Consider the following 11,979-nt stretch of genomic DNA (forward strand, 5'->3'; position numbering starts at 1 on the left):
TCAGGTTGGAAGGCAAGAGTTTGGTTCTGAGTTGGTGAAGCCAGTGGATGTGAAAGCTGAAAAACTGGTTATTTTGTCGGACTGATATGTAGCATAGCCCAAGGTCTATGTAAGAGTGACATCCGTCAACCTGTAACAGTGTTGTCAGTGATAAATAGGTACTTATGTAAGTTCCATTAATTGTTTCTTTTTTATGTGTTGCATAGATTCTTCTGTTTGGACCACACCAAATGGGGGTGGGTTTGCAAAATGGTGGTTATTTTGCCCTAATTCAAAGAAAAATTTTACTCCAGCACATATATATATCCAGAGATACATTTTAATTCTCTGACCTGAATTTTATCTAATCACAACCATAGATGCTGCATTTCATGTTCTTTTAAGCAGCCAATGACAAATACCAATGGCCCCTGCATCAGTTCTCTACAGGGATGTTGTCCTTACTGAACATGAAGACAGTGTTGTTAACTGGTATATGTCACATGGTTTTATAGCCAGTCGTAGAAAGTATCCAAAGTGTGGTGGCATCTTTTTTGTTACCGATGAATAACAGTTATCCCAAAAGACAGTAGTGGATTGGAAAAGCTTCTGCAGAGAAGTATGTATTGAAATGTCCTTCGACAAAAATGAGAAACCTGGAGGCGATGGAGTCATTGTCAAGATCGATGAGGCTATGTTCAGAAGAAATATGGCAGAGGGAACAAAACAGTAACATAGGTTTTCAGAAGAATCCAAAGAGATTTCCACAAATGCTTTTTTTCCCTCTCAAAAGCTATTCCCAGACATGTGAAGAAGGTGCTGCTCAGTATCATCAGGGAGTACAGCCTTCCAGGAATGACTGTCATTTATGACTGCTTTAGGTTGTCAAGCATTTTACAGTTCACCATAAAGTGACATTTAAGGATCCCAAAACAGGTGCATACACAGTTAGCATCAAAGGCACCTGTTTGGTCATAAGGAGAGCCCTTTATAGAACCAGACAAGCAAAAAGCTTTTTGACAGTTACTTGTTCAGACACATGTTGCACAGAAGGTACTCTCAAAAGCAGGATTTGTTTATGCATTTCATTGAAGAGTGCACCAACAGTGTACAAGCCCTAGTGTGACGAGTTGATTTCAATAAAATCCTGGTGCTATTATTTTTATGGTATCTGGAATTCCTTCGTTGTTTCTATACGTTTATTTTCTTGGAGATGTGGTTCGTCTATGGAGCTGAGTAAAGGCTTCCTTTTATCTATGAAACATCATTAGTGGTCTGTCACACATGGTGTTTCTTAAGTATGAAGAAGCAAAACTTGTGTACCATAAAAATATTTTTCAATAGAAAGATCACAACTCCAAGAATATAATGATATCACTTGTGTTAATGATTTATTATATGTTTTTGTGTACACATGTTTCTCCACGAAACTTCAGTTCCAGCGCACTAACTATACATGCTTTGCTAAAGGATGTTGTGTTAAAATGCCATATTTGTTTCACGTGTGTTTCAAACCAAAACATCATTCTTATTGACTACACAAATCAGCTCGTCTGCCATCTTACATTCCCATCACCACTCGTGGCAGGTATTACCAACATATTCTTTGTAAAGTTTTACTGATAATTACATGTAAACCTCTATTTATTTCTTTGTGAAAACTGTTTTGAACTTGATGTGCTGAAAACTCTTGTAATATGGGCACAATATGGAAATGATGTGGTGTAAAATTTCAATTTACTTTAAACATTGGTACTTTAAAATGCCTTTTCAAACTTAGTTTTTGTTCTGATTTCCTGCCCTACAATGAGGGGTGCAGCTTCTTTGGAGTGAAGGTAATGAAACACTTGTGATGTTTGGATGGTGACAAGTTCCAGAGGGAATGAAGAGAATTTATGTAGAATTTACAGGATGTATATGACCCGGGACAATGGGGAGATCCAGGAAAAACCTGGGAATTTTTTCATCCGGGAGAAAACCGGGAAAAACCCGGGATATTTTTAGAATTTTTTGTTGTTTTGGTTGTCATTTAAATTTTTGTAATTTTGACTGGTAAGAACTGATACTCTAACAAAGGATATTAGTGTATCCCGCTACTGCAGAATAATATTTCAACAACACAACATAAATGAGAGAAAAAAACGAAAATAACTTAAATTGCAAAGGAAATGCTCCATATACAACAATGACACACAGTGCTCATGCAAGTGTCTGCCAATGGAAAATGTGTCAAAGGCTTTAGGAAGACTATGCAGTGCTTCATAACAACAAATTTCCTCCAATCTATCAGGAATAGGTGGCGCCAAATTCATATTCTTGACGAAAAAAACTTGTTTCACGAAGCGCCTAGCATCCAGCGCACGTTTGTCTATTTATTATTCATATGATTTTGAAACGCTTCCCTGTTAGTTTTTGAATATTTTTGAACACATTTTAAGTTGATTTCTGAATGAATCAAAAGTTGACTTATGAATGTATGCATGGTGTATGTGACGTCTCTGTCTGGAGAATCCTCGTCACATCTAGAAATAAACTTTCCACAGACGAAAGGGGACGGGGTTATACGAGCTGAGGGAGTAAAGCCGAACGGATGAATGCCAATCGCTGCCTGATCATGTGGTTGATTGGGTTTGCGAATGATCAGCATTGTTCTAATTACTAGCAAAATCCATAGATTCAGACTACCAGAATGGATATTAATGACTGACAGGAATAACAGATGAGGAAGATTACGTACTATCTTCTCGGTGTATCCAAGAAAATGAAATTTTGACAGAAAATTTTTGGCCAGATCGCTACACTAGTAAGGAACAGTGGTACAGTCCCCGGCTAGAAGCCGCATAAGTTCTGTTCTGGAAGTAACACGGAAAACGTGTTGTTCGAACATGTAATAACGCCTAACCGGAAAATAATCATGGGATAACTAAACCTGTGATTCTGGCAGGGTTAGTGAAGTTAATTGGCGAACAGATTTTGACAGTGGCAGCAATAGCTACAGAATTGGTAATGACAAGATTGTTTGTTAGAACAAGAAAGAAGAAGAAATGGGGACATCACACAGATTATGGAAGAATAAGGCGATTCCAAATTTATATAAAAATTTCGTAATACTACTTTTCGATCTCATGCTTGAGAAGCTGGTGCGTATGAATGAAATGTGAAACTATTTCCTAACATAAAGCTTTTTGCTTGTAGTAGGCCTAATAGGCATTTGATATTGGTACTTTGTGGATTATATTCTGTCGTGTTATAAAAATGGCCTTTTGTGCCAAAATAGTCTCATTTATTTGGTTTGTTACAAAATTGCTGCCATATTAGAAAGGACTATTTTGTTTTGTCTAGCAGACAGTGACAAAATAGACGTAATCAGATCGAGAAACCACACCAGTCTCTGGTATAATTTGTATTAACAGCTTCTTCAGTATTAGATAATGACATTTCGATTTCTCATGTATAGTAAAACGTTTGACGAACTTTGATGGAGTAATAGATTCTTTCGCAGAAAGGAAAGCATGCCATGTAAAGCTGTAGCAAGATTATAGAGAAAAAAAATGCTAGGAGCTAAGGTTTGAAGAAATGTGTAATTTCTTGCTCAACTCTTGTCAGTATTGGTTTTATATACCCTATATTTAATTTTATGTCACACAAAACAGCAAGTTATTAACTAATAGGCAATAAAGAGTTCAGATTTTCTGAAGAGTTCTTGTTCTCTCAATTACAAATAATCCTATCCGTTATTAACTGTGAGATTTTTTTAAAGAGGGTCAGGCTGTCAAACCGGCCGACTGGGAGGAGGAGAGCCACCATAGGACATTTCAGTTTCCACTCTACTGAATATAGTTTGGATGTGCGGTAGAAAAATGCTTTATGAAGAGTTGTGGCACTGCACTTTGGCATACTTAAGACCAAATAATGTCTTACATTTCCTCGAATACATATGTTTTATGTTTCAGACTTTTCAGACAGGTGTACGCTACAAGATTAACATATCTTGAAAATTCGATTTTTTTAGTATTGGCCCGGTTCGCAAATGTCGTAGATCCGGGGCTGATGTGCAGAGCAGTCTGAGTTGTAGTGGGTAGTCTCCACGTGACCCGTGTTTACATTTAGTGATTTTGCTGTTTCCCCTTCATTTACTCTCACGTCAAATGAAAACAAAACGGATATCTGTGGCCGGGAGCTCTCAAGTGGATTAAAACACTTTCACATAATCACGGAAGACTGAAATATGTCATTAGTTTCAGATTTTATTTTATTTCCACCTTTCTGACAGTCAAGCAATGTGGAACAATGAAGTTATTTTTGTCTGTTTGCTAAAGAAATTTGACGTTTGTTAACCTTTTCCACAGAGGCAGTCAATGTATTTGAAACGAAATGTTTAATTCCACAGTACTGGCTAGTTTCAACTGTTCGCTGAATTTCAAGTGCACGTTTTCATTTTCTAGCAAGTATGGCATTATGCCATAATAAAGAACCAAACATGATATAATACAGTATTGGTGCTCCAAGAAAATTTACACCCCGAAAACCACACTGAAGAGCTTAATATCAGGTCAAGGTCTACTTCATTGGGAATCTGGACATACGAATGTGCCCTTTAAGTATGCACTTTCAATGTGCACATTTTAATATGGTTCACGAAATTCCGATGCTCTTGCCGTATCCTCTGATCTTGTTTCTTTTATGACATAATGTATGATCTTTCAATGTTTTACACGTATGTACATACGGGTTTCCTACGTCATCATAGCCACCCAAGCGCGGTGTTGCCTGTTATCTGCGCTCTCTGGCAACTGCTGAAACGAACCTATTTCTAACAGGTCGCGGGAAAATATTGCAAATGGTGGTTTGAAACGCGTTACTTTCAAAGTAAATATTCTTTTACGTAAGTTGAGCTACGTGCAAGAATGTACCATGAATTTATTAAATCACAGAGCGTTTTACTCTCATTTAAAAATCAACTCTTTTATGACGAGCCATTTAGAAGAATTTCGAACCCTGAAGATCAGACATTTATGTCATTATTAAAAATTTTACTGGCACATTTGTGTGATATATCTTAAAGTGTAACATGTGCAAAAAAGCTCAACAGTATATGCGAGAGCGTAGCTTCTCTTGCAGCTTGAGATCAATATTATATGCGAACGCTTTTCTTTTCTTGTAGCAACACTATGTATATTAATTTAAACTATTAACTTTCCCTATTTATGTGTTCATGCTACTTACCAGTGATGTTGCTGTTGACTGACTACATCGCATGTCCTATGCTCTGAATATCCGCTGTCATCTGCTGGCGAGATCGCATGACATGAGCTACGAACGGCTCACAAAAGCCCATCGAAGTCTCGATTTCAATGATTCGGAAAGTAACATGAGGTGTTTGGTGGAATTCCAATGTATACTTTCATAATACGAAAATACACAGCGTACATGTTGCTGCACATCAAAGATATTCCCAAAATGCATCTTTTTCCCTGAGTTTCGTTTTCTGAAGTGCCGGGAAATTGTACGCCTGTGTATAAAACCATAACCATTCAAAAGATTTATAAGGGAAAATATACTGTCAGCCAGGAGAAAGTGGATTTTTAATTGGGAAATCCGGGAATTTTTTTTTCCTTGTCCACGTATACACCCTGATTTACTTGCAATGGTTATTCTATTGTAAAAGTAACATATTAAAAGAGAGGTAAGTGCACGAACAGCTACACATCTCAGTACTAAAATGAAAGCAAGCCTTCCTATTGAGTCCATTTATTTGTGAACTTCCAACTGTTTTCCCATTGTAATGCAATTTCGTTTCCCAACTCGTGGAAGGAGGCAATTATAGAGCCCCTTTTGAAACCAGAGAAGGACCACATGTTGCCCAGTAATTACCATAGTGCGATCCTCACTAGCTGCATGGGCAAGACACTAGAACGCATTGTCAACCACCATCTGATTTGGGTCCTAGAATCGTGGGACCTTTGTGATCGCTTCCAGTGTGGGTTTTAGAGGTATCGTTCAAGCCTTGAGAACTTCACCCTATTGATGTCTGAAATCTGACGCTCTTTCCAAACAGACACAATCTCACAGGTGTCTTCTTTCATCTTGAGAGGGCCTATAACAGTATCTGGAGCCATCACATCCTGGGACAGCTTCAAGAATGGTGCTTCTGAGGATGATTACCATTTGTCATATGATCCTTCCTTTCCAAATGATTTTTTAAAATATATATATCAAGTTGGTGATGCTCTTTTCGAGTGATTTGAGCAAGAAAATGGGGTCTCTCAAGGATCCATGTTAAGTGCAACTCGATTGGCAAATGCCTTCAGTAGTATTACATCCTCAGTTAAGTCTCCTGTTTGCTGTTTGTTGTTTGTGGACAACTTTGCCATCTTCTGCTCCTCCTACAACTTGGAACATCCATTTGTCAGTTGTTACAGCAATTGGAAGAGTGGGCAGATAGTACAGGTTTTAAATTTTGCTCAAAGAATTGTGTTTGTGTTAATTTAATCGTTCGTGTTGCCTTTTAACCTGCCTTTTCTTACAATGAGAGATACTGCTTGTAATTTTAAAATTTCAGTAAAGATTTTGGGTCTCACTTATGATGAATGCCTCATGCAATTACCACATCTGAAGGCTATCAAAGCCAAAAGTTTAAAGTTATTGAAGATTTTAAAATGCCACAAGTCATGGGGAGCAGACCAATCATATCTGCTTCGGTTTTAGAAGGCGTTTGTGCGATCCCACCTTCACTGGTTGCACAGTTTATGGCTCAGCACAACCATCTTAAGATAATTAATGACGTTCATCGTGAGGGGACTTGGTTGGTGACAGGAGCATTTAGGACAAGTCCAATTTTGAGCCGCTGTGTTCAAACTGGTGAAACTCCACTTGTCAGCCGGCTGCAGGTCCTCATGATGCATCATGTGTGCAGCCTACTCTCCTCACCACAGTCACCAGCATTCCATCCTGTTACTCACCCTCCACTGGACCGTGTATTTAGAAATAGGTGACAAGGAACAAAGCCATTAAGGATTCGGTTGTGGCAGGACTTTGTCACTTCTGGTGCAGACAATACTTCATCAAGGTTTGTGTAATTCACTGCCATGGTTAATTAGGAGACTGAGGATTACTTTAGACCTACCAGTGTACAAGAAATTCTTACTCTGCCTCTGTTTTCAAATTGATGTTTTAAAGAATTACCCGTTTTTAAACTGATGTTTTACAGAATTTTGGCTAAGCACTTGATTGTGTTTTCATTTACACTGAAGGGTCTGAGTAGGATAATTCCATCCACTGTCCTGTGTTATTTCCAGTCGGTGTCATCAATATTCGCTTACATGATTCCTCCTTCAGCAGGAAGACCCACTGATACGCAGTGCTTGTGGTGTCCAGGTCGTTATACACCACATTTTAACTGAATGCATTTTATACCAAAGCATGAGGATTGCAATCCACATTACAGTTGATCTGCACTCTATTTTTAGGTGAAGGTGAACTGAATGTGATTCGTATTTTAAGAGTCTGTGTGATGTCTGATCTTCTCAGTAGTGTCTTACAAGGGAACCTCCCCATCGCACCCCCCTCAGATTTAGTTATAAGTTGGCACAGTGGATAGACCTTGAAAAACTGAACACAGATCAATCGAGAAAACAGGAAGAAGTTGTGTGGAACTATGAAAAAAAAAGCAAAATATACAAACTAAGTAGTCCATGTGCCCGATAGGCAACATCAAGGACAATGTGAGCTCAGGAGTGCCGTGGTTAGCGTGAGCAGCTGCGGAACGAGAGGTTTTTGGTTCAACTCCTTTTTTCTTAAAAAAAAAAAAAAAGTTATGATCTGTCCGTTCGTTCATTGATGTCTCTGTCCACCGTAATAAGTTTAGTGTCGGTTTTGCGACTGCACCGCAAAACTGTGCGATTAGTAGACGAAAGGACGTGCCTCTCCAATGGGAACCGAAAACATTTGATTGCAAGGTCATAGGTCAACCGATTCCTCCACAGGAAAACATGTCTGATATATTCTATGACACTGGTGACAGCATGTGCGTCACATGACAGGAATATGTTGTCGACCCACCTAACTTGTACACTTGGCGAATGGGTAAAAAGATTCTTCTACCTTGCCCGATACTACGGCACAGTTACCTTGTATTGGACGGATGGACAGATAATAATTGTCTGAAAAAAAAAAATTAAAACTTTTCACTCGAGAGAAGACTTGAACAAAAAACCTCTCGTTCCGCAGCTGCTCACACTAACCACGGCGCTCCTGAGCTCTCCCTGTCCTTGATGTTGCCTATCAGCGCATGGACTACTCAGTTTGTATATTTTGCTTATTTTTTTCATAGTTCCACACAACTTCTTCCTGTTTTCTCGATTGATCTGTGTTCAGTTTTTCAAGGCCTATCCACTGTGCCAACTCATAACTAAATCTGAGGGGGGTGCGATGGGGAGGTTCCCTTGTTAGAAGGTTTTAATGTGTTTCTAGAGTGGTTCCTTTATTATTTTCCAGTTGGTTATGTAGGTTCATTTCCTCGTTCCATTATTTTAGATGTTGTAATCTATGTATTTTACTCAACACACTGCCTTGAGGCATAAGTCTTTTACTGTTTTGTGTGACAGTGTGAGAGAGAGTGTACTAGGATGGCTGTGGAGTAAATTTTCTAATTTCAATTTTTTTGCGCGTTTCTCATAACCACACTTTTATTCTGGTAGTTGAGTATGGGCACTGATGACCTCGCTGTTGAGAGCCCAATACGTACCACCACTACCACCACCCAGGTCTAGGATATCATTTTACACCCATCCACTTAGGAAGGTACACTAAACTAAAATAGCACATCATTGCCAGCTATGCCTTGTCGGAGATGCAACGGGCATATGATTTGTTAGCCTCCGAGCAGTGCAGCGACATACACCCATCTCTGTTGCTGAAACATAATCAAGCACTTGCTAAACCCCAAGCCCTTCCTGAAGCCCTACTACTACATCGCTGGCTTGTGCACCTCTCTGCCCCCGTACATGCTGCACTGGCCTCATGTGCCCATTTATCATTAGGCAACACAACTGTCTCAGCCAACAAACTCTTTAAGGGGGGTAGGATGTCAAACGGGCCGACTTGTAGCAAGGGAGGCACCACAGGACACTTTAATTTCCACTGTCTATACTTTTACAAGTAAATTCATAAAACTTTGTCAGCATGACCAGGAAGGATTCAGGATTCACACTCGTAGCAGCGGAAGTTCAAAAACATAACAAAATGATTTTTTTTTACATGTGAAATTTCATCATTTTTTCACTTATGTTTTAAACTTTATGTTTAGAAAAAAATCAATTTTTTTAGTTAATTATCTCAATTTTTACCACAGTTTTTAATAGATTTGGAAAATTCTAGTTTCATACACCTGTAAGTATGGTTTGTATTTCATCATTTTTTCACTTACATTTTAAACTTTATGTTTAGAAAAAAATCAAATTTTGTAGTTAATTATCTCAATTTTTACCACAGTTTTTAATAGATTTGGAAAATTCTAGAGTTTCATACACCTGTAAGTATGGTTTGTATGCTGTGAAAAATTCATGAAAGAATCTCTCTTACTTGTGAAGAAAAATGTACCTGTAGCAACAAATGCAGCCAACAGTAAGTGAAAAAATGATGAAATTTCATATCTAAAAAAAATATATTTTGTTATGTTTTTGCACTTCCACTGCTATGAGTGTGAATCCTGAATCCTTCCTGGTCATGCTGACAAAGTTTTATGAATTTATTTGTAAAAGTATAGACAGTAGAAAATAAAATGTCCTGTGGTGCCTCTCCTGCTCCAAGTCGGCCCGTTTGACACCCTACGTCCCTTAAGACAGTAAATTCCTTTCTGGCCAGGACTGCAATGCGTTTCACTGGTTGTGCACTGGGACTCCAACTTGTAGCCACCAGCAGGATGGCTATTCCCTGCCCCTTCTGCCCCACCCCAAGCCTCCGCACGTGTCACGTCACTCTTGCTCCTGCCTGCTAGTGACCTCCCGTCCAGCACGCAAACCTCCAACATTGACCAGATTCTGTTGTGCTTGAGGTCTGAGATGGCAGCACTTTATGCCAGCATCACCTGGCTACCTCTCGTCACTGGGCACTGTCTACCCCAACCTGCACAACACTGGCCCTAGCAAAAACAGCTGCCACAGCAGTGTAGTTCTAGCTGCCCCTCTGACAACCACTGCAAATGTACTGCAGTTTGCTGGTACCACCAGAGGTTTGGGGAGAATGCCACAACTTGTAAACAGCTTTGCTCCTGGGCCACAAACACCGAGAGTGAGTGTGCCCAATTGCTGTATCACTTCATAGCACCTATTCATCCTGGATTTCAGTGACACCAGTTCCCCTGCTCACTACCTTATTGATACCAGTTATGAGCCATCTATATTTCTGTGCAACTATTCCAGAAGCTAGGCCCCACCTTTCCTCTCCTGGGGATCATTGCCACCAATTCAGCTATCCTTACTTACAGGGAGCAGTCCCGCTCGCCGCTCGCTTGACTTAGCCTTTCACTATGTACTCTCATGGATCTTCACCATCCCGGATGTTATAGACCCCACTGTGGGCACCAATTTTCTCAGCCATTACCTCCTACTGGCTGACATAGCGAAGCATCATTTATTGACAACATCTCTGGTCGGTCTGTCCACTGCAGCTCCAATTCTGCCACGTGTTTTGCCATGAAACAACTGATGCTTTCAGCCATTTTTGTTGAGCTCCTTTGATATTTTCCTCTTCCCACACAGCAATCCAGTGTGCCCCAGAATGTTCAGCACACCACCACGCATTACATTGTCACAACCCGCAGCTCTCAAATTGTCTGCTGTGCCTGCCCCTCTTCCTCCTCGAAGTTCAAAATTGCCCCCAATAACGGCAGTTCCTGGTTCTTGTGTGGTGATTAGATCACTTCACATCGCGGGTGCAAATTCACCTCCACGCTCTTCTGCACTCTGGCAGACAGCTACAGCTCTTAATATCCATTACACTACCAGCTATCACTTCTGCTGCTAACAACATGGTCGAACAGTTCCACCGCACACTTAAAGCTGCACTTATATGTTATTGATCTGGTTTGTCTGCCACCATACCCATAGTAATTAACTTTTTATACCTGGGATTCACAGTAATGTAGAACTTTATAAAGACATCATATTTACTCCATTGACTGTAACACTTTCTTTATTTCACGATTGCATTTTCGGCCTTAGGCCATTATCATGTGCAGATTTTTGTGGCTTTAAGCCATGTCAACTTAAAATGAGCTGACACATTTATATGTCGTTGTCATTACTATTAAATACATTCGTGACGCTGTTACATATTGCGAGCAAACATATCTGTATGTCATAAAACAACATAGTCTGTAGACACTCATGCTTGTTAGCCCATAACTAGATACTTATGCACTAAACTGAGTTTAGTATATGTCATAAAACAACATAGTCTGTAGACACTCATGTTCGTTAGCCCATCACTAGTCACTTATGCACTAAACTGAGTTTAGTACGTAAGTAACTAGTGGTGGGCAGACGAACATGAGTATCTACAGACTATGTTACTTTACGGCATATGGATATGTGTGCTTGCAATATGTAACAGCGTCACAAATTTATTTAATAGTAATGACAACGACATATAAATGTGTCAGCTCATTTTAAGTTGACATGGCTTAAAGCCACAAAAATCTGCACTTGATAATGGCATAAGGCCGAAATTGCAATCGTGAAATAAAGAAAGTATTACAGTCACTGGCAGTAATATGATGTCTTTTATAAAATACCCCTAGTACTTCTTGACCTGTGGATTGCACACAAAGCAAACCTGGGAACTTATGCAACTGCTCTAGTATGCAGAAAGCCACTCATAGTCCTGATGATTTATGGAAGCAGACCCACTTTCTCCCAACAGCATCATCCCAGGTTTCACATATCACCTCCAAGGCTTCACGTCCCACCTGCAACCAGCACCTCCGCAGCATCACAGTGA

The sequence above is a fragment of the Schistocerca nitens genome, chromosome 10, assembly GCF_023898315.1.
Source record: "Schistocerca nitens isolate TAMUIC-IGC-003100 chromosome 10, iqSchNite1.1, whole genome shotgun sequence".
In the NCBI taxonomy this organism is placed as follows: domain Eukaryota; kingdom Metazoa; phylum Arthropoda; class Insecta; order Orthoptera; family Acrididae; genus Schistocerca; species Schistocerca nitens.